The 15,340-nt window shown below is 34.9% G+C and overlaps 1 pseudogene; it reads left to right on the top strand.

Moving 5' to 3' along the window:
- Nucleotides 1-5,251: 5,251 nt before the first annotated feature.
- LOC125474898 lies at nt 5,252-10,244 on the top strand (annotated as a pseudogene).
- Nucleotides 10,245-15,340: the final 5,096 nt, after the last annotated feature.

Raw genomic sequence — 15,340 nt, 5'->3', positions numbered from 1 at the left:
GCTTGACGTCGCTTTCAAAATGGGACACAATGCTTTTATTTTTGGGAGTTTTAACGAAAAGCTCGCGGTACTGTTCACTTTAACGAAAAACCATATTTTTACACTAAAAAGTCAATGCTGGTACTATTCACTTTACCTTTTATTTTGTCCTTATCGTTAAAACTCAAAGTTTTCAAGCTCTTTTCATTAGTTTACCTTTTATTTTTTCACTTTACCCACTGAAGTAGTAAGGCGTTAATAATTCAAGGCATTTTTGTTCACAACCGCAAAACCTCAGGAGCAATTTTGAGTTTTTCCATTAGGTTTTGTCAGAAAAATTGTTAAGAGAGATGGGTTTCCATTGTAACAAGATTCATTGTTCAAGGAGGAATAATGGAAACATGCATTATCCTGAATTCTGATATCTCCTTTGTTGATGATGCTGTGGTGTGATGCTTTTATTGCATCTGTTATTGGCAGTGATTTCTGCCTTGCACATGCCTACATATTCCCAGCCAATAAAAAGTGAAAGTATAAAGCCTTCCCCTTTCATGGGATCTGGCTACAATACATTCACCGATAACGGTTAGATATGTTGCAATGACGTTCAACGACCAAATCTGACCGTTAAAGGGTGATTGTATTAAGAATTCACCATCATATTTTTTTAATAGGTGGCGATAGGTTTTGTTCGGATTATTTATATGTGTATTGTGTTTCTGTTGACCCACAAATTGATTAATGCACATGATATAAAAATAACTAGCATTCATGCACGCATTTAATTTTTTGAATCGCGGCGTATTATGCGCGATTTACATATTTTAAATGTATTTATATGTGTGAATTGCTTCAATATTTTTTTTTATGACAAAAAGAAAGTCAAATATTTAGACTAAATGAATAATATTAGATCATGCTAGAAGAAACCCCTTATAAACTAATCAAAGCAACTGACACATTATAAAATCGATCTTTCAATTTTCATCTACATTCTATTGAATTTACATTAAAAACTGAGAAAATAATATTTAATAAACAACTAATTGAATCGTGTTTTTACACATCAGGTCATGTGTTCGTACGAATTCAAATAGTGTAATATGTCGCGTTTGAAATTGACAATTCGGTATTCTAGCTATGCCCCTAGAACTCCATTTTGATCTCACTTTGCCCCTTGTAACTCAAAAGTTACCACTTTATTCCTTGAAACTCAAAATTCGTTTCTCTTCTACCTAAAACTTATAGGTCGCTTTGGAAACATATGTGGGATCCAACACCCAATAAGACTATGCCACATGTGCAGTAAATTTGATTATAAATCTTCATTATGCGTTAATATTCAACAATCAGTGAATATTAAGTTGACAAGAAATTGAAGAGATGAAAAATATAAAAATTGATTAGCCTAGCTTAAATCAAACCAACAAGGAAATTAACAGATTTAAACTAATGTAGTGAGAATTTTGAGTTTTATAGACATGGCTTTCAAGTTTTAGGGGGTAAAATGAAATCAAAATCGAGTTCCAGAGGGCAAAGTGTAACGAACTTTGAGTTTTAGGAAATAAATTAATGATTTTTGAGTTACATAAAGCAAAATGAGATTAAAATCAAGTAGTAGGGGAACATAGCTAAAAATAAGCCGTCCTATAGTTAAATATCAACCTAAGAATAGCTTTGGTTGGTGCAGATAAGGCAAATATGCTTTGCATATATACACACATTGTATCACTTTGCATGGTTGAGAAGTTACCAATCACCTTTCCATTTTACCGGAGTTGGATGCTTTTGTCGGGTTTCAGGTGTCCTAGTACAAATATATTGTTCATTTCTTTCGGTATCCAGCCATAAAAGAACACTAAAGTAGCCTTGAACTGGTAAAGACTAAAGAGTAAAGAGTAAAGAGGCCTACACATGTAGAGAAGTGTTAACATATTTTTTACATGAAAAATATAAAATAAAAAGGTTAACACAATTTCTCAACCTATTGGCAGATTTTTTTATTTTTTTATTATTTTTTATTTTTAATGATTTTGGCAAGTTACTCAGCAATAATTTAGGTATGCAGAAGTGGTTTCCTGAATAAAAAATGAGGTAAGCAATCATTGTTTGGTGTGTCTACAATGAAGAAACATGAGTGGCAATGCATAATTTATATGAATTTGTACACTAATAAGAGGGTCCTTCTCGTCTCTCCATTTGTGACATAATTCGTACTTCTTGCGTCCCATGGTAGGGTGCCTCTATTAGTATAGTAAAATGTCGTGACTTAATCGTGACCGTGCAAAATAGAAGAGAATGAGAATGTATTGGAACTGAAAGGGTAGAGAAACCGGATCCTCAGAAAATATTTATAAACGGACAGCAACTTACTTACACCTTTAAAAAGTTATTCGACATTCTGAAGTGATAAAACACGCGTGAATTATTAAAGCAATGAAAGACGTGGGTAATTTGAGGTGATGTTATTCTCCCTTGTGGAGAAAAGAACAGGAATTGCTTGGATCAGTGTGAGATATTTTGTATTTTTGTTCCAGTTGAGATGACAAATGTGCATTCAAATCCACAGAAAATAACCAAAGCGTTGTGTGAACAAAAACCCAAAAATTAAGATAAGTATTTTGTAAAAGGAACTCGTGCTACACGTCGGCTTCTTTTTGTTGGAAGATTGTCTGGAAACGAGACTGATTATTATTAAGGTTTTGTCATAATTCATTTTTGACCAGGCTCTTAAAAATTGACAACTCTCTGTGTGTATACATAGTTCTCCTCAAGCTCATGGTTCAAAAAAATTGTAATAATTTATCGTTCGATTTTAATCTAGTTACATATTATGAGATTCTTTTGTTCACTCTGTGTGTATATATATATTATATTATATAAACTCATGGTACAAATATTTTTTTTTATAATTTTATTAAGGTGTAACTGAGATGTTTTTGGTTTCTATTCAATATTCTATTTGCTGTCATCATATAAAAGATTCTAATTTACTATTTAGCGGAGGTGACAGCATCAAATCGTAAATTTTCAAGTCTAACATATGGACATATAGAAAAAAAAAGGTGTAAAACACGTGTGGTTGTTAGGTTTCACGCGCGGGACAACCTGTTTAGATATCATGAAGAAGTTTAAAGTTTTATCATAAAACCAATTAGTCATATAGAGAGTAGCTCAATTTATTTATAAGCCTCCCACTAACATGCGATTCATTCTCAATACAAAACTAGACCAATGACATATAGTGCGTCCACCCTCTTGCATCAAGTTTTAAATCCTAATCCCATGTAACTACGTCATTTAGATAAAGTAATGTGCCCACTCCCTTACACCAAATTCTGAATCCCCTCCATTGTTAATACCTTCATCTAGCAGCCCTTTAATATGTTTTATATGAATAATGCTAGGTAAATTAAATTTGTAAACAAAATTTACAAACTAAATGATATATCATTAATTAAAAATAAGTATGTTAATATTCATGTCATGCCAAATTAGAGGTCCCTACTTCCCATGCGAATGAAGGACAATAATTAGGTTTACCAAATTCCATGGAAACGACAAGATTCTTATTTTAATGACAATTGGTATGGACAAGGGCCTCCCCCAAGAATTGAAAGCACAAAATGGCATGCCTTGAATTGCTATTTCTATTTTCCTCCTTCCCAACAACCAACAATTTGAGTATTCATCAATGCAGAGCCAACCACATGTTAAAAATTGAGGATGAGAGGCATTACATTTTGGGACAATACACTTCTTTAATTTGAAGCATAAATTATGGGACATGGCTGAGGTTGTGATCAAATAGCCTATAAGAGTACATGGTTTAAATTTTAGACATCCGGTATACAAATTTTGATCGTTTGATTTGATTTAATGGTCATTAATCACTCAGTTTAAGCAGTTAAATTAAATTTAACAGTCAAATGTGTTAGAACTGAACGCTTATACCCAAAAAAACTGCACATGATCCTCCACAATTTTGAAAGAGGTACTTAACCATCATGAAAATTAAGTACGAAACTTAACCATCATGAAAAATGAGTATGAAGATGGCTGTGTGAACTGTGGTAACGGAATTTGACAAGCTTCATTCCTATCTCTTTTCATTTTCCATCCAAGAATCTGACCTTTTGCTGGGCGGCCATACAACATTAAATTGGCAGTATTAAATTATTAATGGCCCCCCATCACATAGATATTTATGGTATTAATTATCACCAAGAAAGCTAAAATAAAAACGCTTATTATGTTAACATCTTATTGAATAAACCTTATATATTTAATACATCACATATTTATTTTTTCACTTAAAAATTATCTTAATACATTTCGCATATTCTTTTCTCGTCAATAATTAAAGTTCGACTCTAGCTTTTCTTTTCCCATGCTTTTTTTAGTCAACATCAGGACTTGGAACTGGTCTTGAAATGTTACCATTAGCACCTATTCTTCTTTCTCATCATCCTATTGAAAATTTGAAATTCAATGCAAAATCTCATTGATTAGGATCAAGTTGTGGCAAAATAGTGAAATGCCATATTCCATGGTAGGCTCTAATCTCTTCTCTAAGATTCCATCCAAATGTGAAACTGAAATAAATATATTAGACTTATAGTGGGTTTTGAAAGTGATAAGACATACTTGTCTACCACAAATCCAATTTTTTTAATTTGTTCAAATATTATTTATGCTTAAACGCTCAAACTTACACAAGCACACATAATTCACGCATGTATCACATATGTATGGCACATTTTATACAATGTAATATGTTTTTATATGTATTGGATTATAACTAATTGAGTCGAATATTTAAATCTCTCTCTTTCTGCCATTCGGTGTAAAAAAATGTATTACTAACACTTGGATTATAAAAACATGTTTTCTTTATTTATTTTCTTCTTTTCTTCTAATTTTTATTATAAATACAGAAGCATTATGAGTATTGAAAACACAATTTACATTGTGTATCATCTTAATGAATGATAGAGCTTTTTGGTAACTTAATTATGTTCCACTCTGATTATGAAACAACAAAATCCACCTGTTATAATTAAAAATAATAATAATATTGATGTAAAAGAAAGCAAATATCCCAAAAATGAAAAGCAGAAGCTGATTCTTTACTTGTGCTTGGAAGACTGTTGCTGGAAGACAGAAGTTTGGGACTTGAGAGAAACAGCATATGCAGCTGCATATCTACGCTATATATAAACTGTTGAAAGCTAAAAGCTTTTTCCAACTTTGGCTCTTCACTCAGGTAACTAAAAATGCTATCTTCTTCCACTCAACTTCTTCTGGAAAATCTTATTGTTTAATGCTCCTTTTGTTTTATTTTATGTTTATTTGTACTTTTATGTGCTGCATGTGGTTTGCTTCACCAACTTGTTCATATAAAATATTTGGTGGAATTGAGATTCCTGGCTTGATTTGGTCATGATGGTAGTTTAGTACACTGATTAGCCGTACAAAACTGGAGTTTTTGGGTAAAACCCATGTTAAAAATTGTTCTTCTGGTTCCCATTTGGGTATTAATTTTCAAAATCCAGGTGGTCTAAGCCATTATTCAAAAGGATTTTAAGGGGTTTTTTATTACTATTTTTTTTAGTAGAAGTTTTTGAGTAAAGCCCATGTTCAGGCTTGTTCATCTGGTACCCATTTGGGTATCAATTTCAAGAATCCAAGGTGTTCTAAGACCATTGAAGTGGAATTTTAATTGGGTTTTTGCTGCAGAATCTTGATGTTCAAGGTAAATTTTTTTAATCTGGATTATCTTCTGAGAATTTTGGAACCCATGATGTTAATCTGCAATCTGCCATTCTTTACAGGTCTTTGTTATGTTTGATTAAATGCCTAGTCCAACCTGAAGACTTGACAAGTTTTCGACCGGCTTGTTGCAGAGATTTCGGTAGGCATGGAGATCTTGCTGATGAACTGGAGGCCTAGCCATGTATGCAAGACAAGAACACTGCTGGCATTGGTCTTTTGCATGTGGGTCTCCATGGAAGTGATGGCTGGGACTGAAAATGCCACCCACTCGTCTGCAAGGCCGAGTACTCTGAATATTGGGGCGCTGTTTACTTTCCATTCGGTTATTGGAAGGGCGGCCAAGCCAGCGATTTTAGCTGCAATTGAGGATGTCAATTCTGATCAGAGCGTTCTTCGCGGGACTAAATTGAACGTTATTTTCCATGATACGAATTGCAGCGGATTTCTTGGAACTGTTGAAGGTATTTCCTGAAACTGAATTCTAGAGCATGTATGGAACTACAACCTGCTTCTTTTATAGTCTACTAAGTTGCAGTTTCCTTCAATATTGGGGAGACAAGCTGCTACTAAATAACAAACCAGCTTTCAGAGCAAGCTGCTACTGATTTCATTTATCAAAATGGTTGCTATCATAATGTTGAGTTTTTCTGTTTTGTTGCCTTTTGAAAGTGCAGAATTCTGGTATTGGTGTCTTTTAAAAATCGAAAAGCCTACTTCCATAAGTTTCATCCTAGCTGCTGTAGCTTGTAATGTTGATAGGATATCTCGAGCCTCTTAGTTCTTGTTTTGCACATTTTGTTCCTTAGTGGTGTTCTGATTTTTTTTCCCGCTCAAAGCTCTTGTTCTATTGCTTAGAATGCTAGATGATCAGGATCTTGAAATACTAGTCCTTGGTTTTATGCATTTGCTTAGAATGCTTGATGATCACGGTCTTGAAATACTAGTCTTTGGTTTTATGCATTTGCATTATGATCTGTAAATGGTTTGTTTTGTATGATTCTTCCTGCTTGAGCGCTATAGTTTGAATTGTATTGGCATTACTATGTCCTTGTGTCAGACTGAAACTAAATATATCGAGTACGACTTTGATAATCAGTGGGTTCATGGTGTGGAATCGAGTCTTGGATGAGACAATGGAGAACTAAAATTTATAAGGATAATTATTATCCATGCCTTGCTCTCTGTCTTAAAACTAAAAACTAGAGTGACGTCTTTTTTGCAGCTCTGCAGCTGATTGAAAACGATGTGGTTGCTGCAATTGGCCCGCAATCCTCCGGAATAGCTCATGTCATATCCCATGTTGTTAATGAGCTCCATGTACCACTTCTATCATTTGGAGCAACAGACCCCTCCCTTGCTGCTCTCCAGTACCCATATTTTGTCCGAACCACACAGAGTGACCATTTCCAAGTGTATGCAGTTGCTGATTTAGTTGAGTATTTTGGATGGAGAGAAGTAATTGCAATCTTCGTAGACGATGATTATGGCAGGAATGGGATTGCTATACTAGGTGATGCCTTGGCAAAGAAGCGTTCCAAGATCTCATACAAGGCTGCCTTTTCTCCTGGAGCCTCCAAAAGTGATATCAGTGAATTGTTGGTGGGAGTGAACCTCATGGAATCTCGCGTTTATATTGTTCATGTTAATCCTGACTCCGGTTTAACAATTTTTTCCATTGCCAAGGCACTTGGAATGATGACCAGTGGCTATGTTTGGATTGCAACGGATTGGCTTCCTTCTCATTTAGATTCTCTAAATCCCCCTGGCCCCGACACAATGAATCTCTTGCAAGGGGTTGTTGCTCTTCGTCATCATACCCCAGATACCGATCTCAAAAAGCGCTTTATGTCTAGATGGAGCAAACTGAAACATGAAGGTAGTCCAAGCTTCAATTCTTATGCGCTCTATGCGTATGACTCTGTTTGGTTAGCTGCCCGTGCGCTTGATGATTTTTTCAATGAAGGTGGGAAAGTATCTTTCTCTGATGACCCAAGGTTGAAAGACACAAATAGAAGCACACTGCACTTAACATCACTCCGTATTTTTGATGGGGGCCAAAAATATCTACAGACGATTCTTAAGACGAACTTCACAGGTGTAAGTGGTCAGATTGAGTTTGATCAGGATAAATATCTAGTTCGTCCAGCATATGACATTCTGAATATTGGAGGAACTGGTTCCCGTAGAATTGGCTATTGGTCAAATTCTACTGGTCCTCTCAGTCATTGCTCCTGAGATATTATATAAGAAGCCATTCAATAAGAATACCACTGCTCAACTTTATAGCGTTATATGGCCTGGTGAAGTTACAGCTACACCTCGTGGATGGGTATTTCCCAACAATGGCAGGCCACTTCGAATTGGAGTACCTTATCGGGTAAGTTACCAAGATTTTGTGGCTAAAGACAAGAGCCCTCCAGGTGTCAGAGGATACTGTATTGATGTCTTTGAAGCTGCTGTAAACTTGTTGCCATATGCTGTGCCAAGGACGTATGTGTTGTATGGAAATGGTAAGAGGAATCCTGAGTACAGCGATCTTGTATTCCAGGTTGCGCAAAATGTGAGTATCTAGGTTTAAATTTTAGCATTTTGATCAGAGGTGAACATAATCACCTTTATATATGGTTGTCTAATCAGAACTTTGATTTGCTCCTTTTTTTTTTTTTTTTTTCTTCAGAACTTTGATGCAGCTGTTGGAGATGTTACAATTACTACTAATAGGACAAGAATAGTTGATTTTACACAGCCTTACATGGAATCGGGACTTGTCGTAGTTGTTCCTGTCAAACAGGCAAAATCAAAACCTTGGGCTTTCCTCAAGCCATTTACATATCAAATGTGGTTGGTCACCGGCGCCTTCTTCCTTTTTGTGGGAGTTGTTGTTTGGATTCTTGAGCACCGGATGAATCACGAGTTCCGTGGTCCACCGAGGCAACAGCTCATAACCATTTGTTGGTATGTCTTACATCATTATGGCCGTTGGTGAGTGCCTATACAAGTACTTTTACTGATACCACTTTTGCTTTGCAGGTTTAGTTTCTCCACAATGTTTTTCTCACACAGTATGTACTTCATGCTTAATCTTCCTTTTATCTCGTGAATTCAACTTGTAAGATTAACTTCTAACATCCTTTGTGACTTGCACTTGGTGCAGGAGAGAACACCTGTGAGCACCCTGGGACGGCTGGTGCTGGTTATATGGTTGTTTGTAGTGTTAATTATCAATTCCAGCTACACCGCTAGTTTGACTTCAATTCTCACGGTGCAGCAGCTGACATCACGGATTGAAGGGATTAATAGCTTGGTATCAAGTAATGATCCAATCGGAGTTCAAGACGGGTCCTTCATTTGGAAGTATTTGGTTGATGAGCTAAACATAGCAGAATCTAGACTCGTTAAGTTGAAAGACATGGAAGCCTATATTAAAGCCCTTACGGATGGACCAAGACGTGGTGGGGTAGCTGCCATCGTTGATGAGCTTCCTTACATTGAGTTGTTTATGTCCACCACCAAATGCGCATTCAGGACTGTAGGGCAGGAGTTTACCAAAAGCGGATGGGGATTCGTAAGTATTAAATATTAATACATTTAACTTGAGAAATATAAATCCTGACCATGAAATGCTGATCTTAAACTACACTGCCTTGATTATCTTTCTTATGGATGCCTTGAACAAATAACGTTATCGTTACAAATTCAGTTAGGAATTCACAAGACAGCCACTATATTGTTTTATTCTCATATTTAGATTCCTTGTCTCAGGCCTTCCAAAGGGATTCTCCTCTTGCTGTCGACTTGTCGACAGCGATTCTTCAACTATCAGAGAATGGTGATCTCCAAAAGATACATAATAAGTGGCTTACGCATAACGAGTGCTCTATTCAACTCAATGACGATGAAGACGACCGGCTATCTCTAACAAGCTTTTGGGGCCTGTTTCTTATCTGCGGCATTGCATGCTTCCTTGCTCTTACGGTTTTCTTCTGCAGAATCCTTTTTCAATACCGCAGATTTACCCCAGAGCCTGTGGAAGTGGACGTTGAGGAGATTGGACCTCCAAACCCAAGATCTAGACGCTCACTCCGGTCAACTAGTTTCAAGGATCTTATTGATTTTGTAGATAAGAAAGAAACTGAGATCAAGCACATGCTTAAGCGAAAGAGTAATGATGGGAAGGACGAAGCTAGCCCCAGCACTGATCGGCAGCCCCGTTCGCGCTCGTGAGGAAGATTGTTTGCGGCTGATGGTAAACAAAATTTATACTAATTATATTCAATGCTTGTGCCACAAGCTAGGTATATAGAATAACTTTACACGGTATGTAGAAAGAAAAGAAAAATTGTGAGAAAATGTTTGCTAGCTTTAGACCATTTTGCATCGTAAAACAATAATGCTCGTACTCCTTATTTTATCTGAAGGACAGAGTTCCAGAAATTGTAGACTAATATTTTTCCATTTTTCCAAGTGAAATGAATTTTCCCTTGAATATCTGAATAGAATGTTTGGCTTGAAACCTTTTGCTGATTCTAGTGTACGGGGAGGGGATTCAAACTCGAATGCAAGAGGGAATGCTAAGTTGACTAATTGGTCTAACTCGCGTTTCGCATCTCCCTCAAACTTGAATGAACAATTGTGTTATTTAATAGTTCTTCAATCTTGCCGCAATCAGTTCCATATAACATCCAAGTTTACTTTCGTTTTCAATCAATTGTATTTTGTTTTATTGTCTCCCATCAGTCATGATAGTGACACTTGAATTGAATATGGAACATGCGAACATGCAGTTAATTATACTATTAATTCCAAATGAAAACGAGTTGGAAAGTCTACCTCAATCATCTGAGATTGATTGCTACAACCTACAAGATTATATTAGTTTGGAATCTACAAGATCATATTAGTTTGGAGTGTACTAATCTAAGATGTATAGAATAATAATATCTGAAGTGATAGATGTGGTAGCAAAAATTTGAGTGACTACAAAACAATTAAACTTTTGATCAAAGACCAAAGTTACGCCCTCATGGAGTAAGAATTTTTTGACCAATGGATTTCTGATACCTAATAGAGAGTTTAGGACTTAATTGCGTAACAAAAGTTTACCAGAATTTGGTGAAGAATGAGATATATATATAGCCAACCACATGTGTAGGGATTGACATGCCATGTCTCGACATCTAGTTGGCCAAAGTGTGTCATCCGTTAGATGCAGTAGGAAAGTATCCTTAAGATGTTGGGATATCTTAAAGATACTTGAGAAATAATCACAACAATATTAATTAAATTACTAATAACTTGGAATTATCTCGTTGAATTCTTGATTGAATTTGACTGTGATTCATTGCTTGATTGAGTTGGCCTTTCAATAAGAAAAGCATTAAAGATAGGGTTTGAGTAAATTCTATATTTATTACCTTTAACTTTTCTCCTTGCCATGAGCATGAGAGCTTGGAGATGTCGCAGTCAGTAGCTCGAGTCTTAAGGGTTGAATTGCGCGTGAAATGGATGTGGGCCTCGTTAATTTAATGAGGGTATTCTCGTCACTTGTGGGTAGAAATCCGCATGTCAGTTCCAAGATTTTCTGTATTATTTTTTGCTCCACATTAGGCTGCCAATAACCTACCTGCGTTTCAAAATTTGAAAAACCAAAAAGCAGATTTAGGGTTGGTTTGATATTGTTGTTTTTAAGTGTTTACCAAACACCTTTTTGAACTCATCTTTTTTTTTTTTTTTTTTTTTTTTTTAATACCTACCAAACCAGTACTAATTAGTCCCGATTTAAAGTCCCCTTCATTAAAAATAACCTCCCCCCTCCCCTACCCCCCTGCCTAATGAGAGAAGGGCAATTTAAGTATTATAAAAGCTTCTCTTTTTTTATCTTCTCTCTTTATATATAGTAGCCACTAAGGGGAGAGGAAGTTCGGCTAAGCTACACAATATGCAATCTAATTTGGTATCAAATTCGTCATCCACAAGATTCAAACTTAAGACCTCTCACTCACAAGTAAAGAGGAATACCACTAGACTGTAGTGCTGAGTGTCAGTAATTGAGCTTTTTAAATAATTTAATTTGACTTATATTTTGTTATTAAAAAATATTTTCAAAAATTGAAGTCCACCATATTACTATTTTGTCCCGTATTAATTGAGTTGTTTTCTTCAAAGGCTCTAATAAGAAAATGGCATTTTGTGGCATTTTAAATGCTTCATTTTTTTATTCCTCTCACTTTATATATAGACTAGCCTCTTACCACATGTATACACGTATGCCAATTGACCTTTTTATGTTAAATTATTTTTTAGATTTTAGTTTAATAATTGAATGACGTTTTGTTATTAAAAAATATTTAAAAAATTGAAGTCCACCATAAACCATCCACTACATGGACTTTATTTTTATTTTTTAATATATAATTTTCATTCAAAATTTAAATTACTGTCTTGTATTACTATTTTGTCCCCTATTAGTTGATTTTTTTTAAGCATTTTGAATTGTTTTCTTCAAGGGCTTTGATAAGAAAAGCTCATTTTATAGCATTTTGAATGTTTCATCTTTTTATCCCTACATATAGATAAAAACCAGTAAATATGTCATTATAATAAGGAAGATGATTTGCACAAACCTTTTGTAGCCTCTCACACATTTCTCTTTATTTCTGTCCATCATATTATATAAATCTAATGAAGGCTACGAACATGATTAAACATGAGTGTGTGAGAAAAAGTGTTTATCATTTTTCTATAATTATTTGACGTGCATAATTCCAAATACTATAGTGAAAGTTTTCTTCAAATAGTACGCAATATATTGATGAGATATTTCAAAATTAAAGCAAAACCAACCATTAGCCTTTTTTTTTTTTTTTTTTTTTTTTCAAATTTTGTTTTGGTACTTCAATCATTTTCCATATCGTTAGGAGGTGTTTATACTCTTTAGGACAATACTTGCGTTCACTCAAATAGGACACCTCAATGTTTTCTTAGTTGCAATTAACAAGTTTTCACTGTTCACATATCATAGCGGGAATGATTAATTTTTTTGATCATCATATAAAGATATTTTCTACAAAAATTAAGTCATTACGATTGTTAGGTTCAGTTTAAAGTACTTAATCAAAAGCGGTAGGTACTTGATTTCAACAAAATGACTTTAAAATGAGATACGTTAGGTATGCCAAATATTGTGTAATCCAAATATAAGCCGTGTGAAGACATCAAACGTGATGAATAACCAAGAACATACATCGCTCGATCGAATGGACGTGGGATGCTGCAAAATGCATATATGTATACGACGGTCAACGTGTATGTGTCGGCCCCACGTCAAGACTTGGGAGGAGAGTCACTAGAAGTTGGGGGAGGGAACCCGTTTTATTACTTAATTAGCCACGTATGCATGGATCATACTAATTTAAATTTGAACTTGTGTTCACTGTCGTGGTGACTTTGAGAATGCTTAGTAATTAATTAATTAATTAGAGTCTTACACAAGAATCTGATAAGTGACATTTTGGGTAAGTATTTACATAATCTTCTTCTATCTAAAAAAATGATTCATCAAAATAATGAGATCGTCAAATGTTCGGGAGTTTCTCTATTCAATCGTTTTCCTTTTCCTTCTTCTTGTTACTGGATATCTAGTCGTACACATTTTCTCTTTGTTTCTCAAGCCTATAGTAATGTTTGGGAGTTCTTCTATTCAATCCTTTTCCTTTTCCTTCTTCCTGTTGCTGGATGTCTTGTTGCCGCATATCTTGTCATACACATTTTCTCCTTGTTTCTCAAGCCTATAGTAATGTTCGGGAGTTCCTCTATTCAATCATTTTCCTTTCCCTTCTTCTTGTTGCTAGATGTCTTGTTGTACACATTTTCTCTTTATCTCTCGAGCCTATAGTAAGTTACAGATAGAGCTCGAAAGGGTAAAATTAAGAACATTAACTAGACGCCTGCGTCTCTAAGGTTTAGTGAAAACAAGATATTTATATAAGTTAGGTTAAAGGCGTTTCCCGACATTCTTTTAGCTTAATTAATAAAGTATAGAATCATAAGATTAGTGGGATTGTGATGAGTGTTCTCATTAATTAGGTTATAACATCTACATAAGGGTTGTTATTGGTACTCTGCTCGTTACACCTATGTGATACTATCTATTTAGTATTATAGCCTAGGGAGTAGAAATCAATAGAAGATTGAAAGAGTTTATACTAAGCGCGCTTGAAGAACCTAAGAAGCGTTAAGAAGATATCAAACAATCATCAAAATCCAGGTTAGTATAATGGTTCGTTATAATTATATGAACACTATAGATTTACACGTCAAATGTGTATGTGGTATAAGACATCTTTTAACCAAATAGAGGCAACTACCAGTAAATTAAAAGCTTGTTAAGAGTTATATTTGGCCCATACATTATATTCCGTAACCAAATACTTAAACAAGCCAAGAATTAAGCTGATAACTCCAATTCATGATTTCCTCATCCGACGAACCACTTAATTATTGATCACTAAATTCTAGCCGTTGCTAGTATATATAATTAAGTATACAGACCCTTTGGTACGGCTTTTTTAACAACACACCTTTGTTAGGTTAAAAAATTGAAGACCTCACTTTAACTTGAATTCAAATTGGCCATTTTATTTTATATGATTAAAACTATGCTTAAAGTTGTTGATGTACTCTGTATGGTATTGCCTTATTCTGGAAAAGTTCGATTACTATTTTCTACATAATAATTATTGAAGTCGATTAGGTGCGTCATATTGATGCTCTTTAATTTACAAGAAACCAAACTTAATTCAAGTGACTATATATTTTTGTTCTTTTAACAAAACGACCGGCTTGCGGCTTCACTACGGCAGTCTACCATTCTGAAGGCTGGAAAGACTCACAGATTGTTTGGTGTCAATCAGACATCACTTGAGAAACCAAATGGAAACATGAAGAAATTGATGGCTTTTGTTATGCATACCTCCTATTCTAAATCTTGTTTCTTATTGGATTGGAAAAAAATGGAACACAGGACCTATTATAAGCTCAACTTATCTCATCCTTCTTTGCCGCTTGAGCTAATCCAGAAAGTGTAGATCCTTGTGTTTTAAGTAACCAGAAAAAAAGTCCTACAACTCATTACTGATTCAGATACAATAAAGTTTTAAGATAAACTTGGAATGCATACAACTCCTCATAAACCTCATAAAACCCATTACAAAAATTCTGCAACCGTAAACTTACAAGAAACATTTTTTGTGTAATGGTATAATACAAGAAATTTTTCAGAGTGTCCGATACTCAAGCGGTGATATAAAATAAGTGGATGGATAAGAAAAAAATTATTATTTCTCTCACTTGTATTTGACATGTAGAGCACCTTTTGAATACCTTGATACTTAAAAAATCTCTCGTAATAATATGTTTATGAATATATTATGGTGGTGTCACTGTCACACACATGTAGATAGGACCAAAATCCGTGTAGCATTGGAAGAAGGCAATTAGGACTTATTTCGATTGGGATTATGTCCATGTTATTACCGGTCAACTGTCCCGTTAAAGTAGTCACATTGATAGCAAAAGATCGTTGTAA

Source organism: the organism of the source record quoted next, unplaced genomic scaffold, assembly GCF_019419815.1.
Source record: "Pyrus x bretschneideri cultivar Hongxiangsu unplaced genomic scaffold, Pyrus_bretschneideri_v1 Contig13, whole genome shotgun sequence".
In the NCBI taxonomy this organism is placed as follows: Eukaryota; Viridiplantae; Streptophyta; class Magnoliopsida; order Rosales; family Rosaceae; genus Pyrus; species Pyrus x bretschneideri.
The sequence above is the reverse complement of the archived record's forward strand: the minus strand, read 5'-3'. Positions and strand labels throughout refer to the sequence as shown.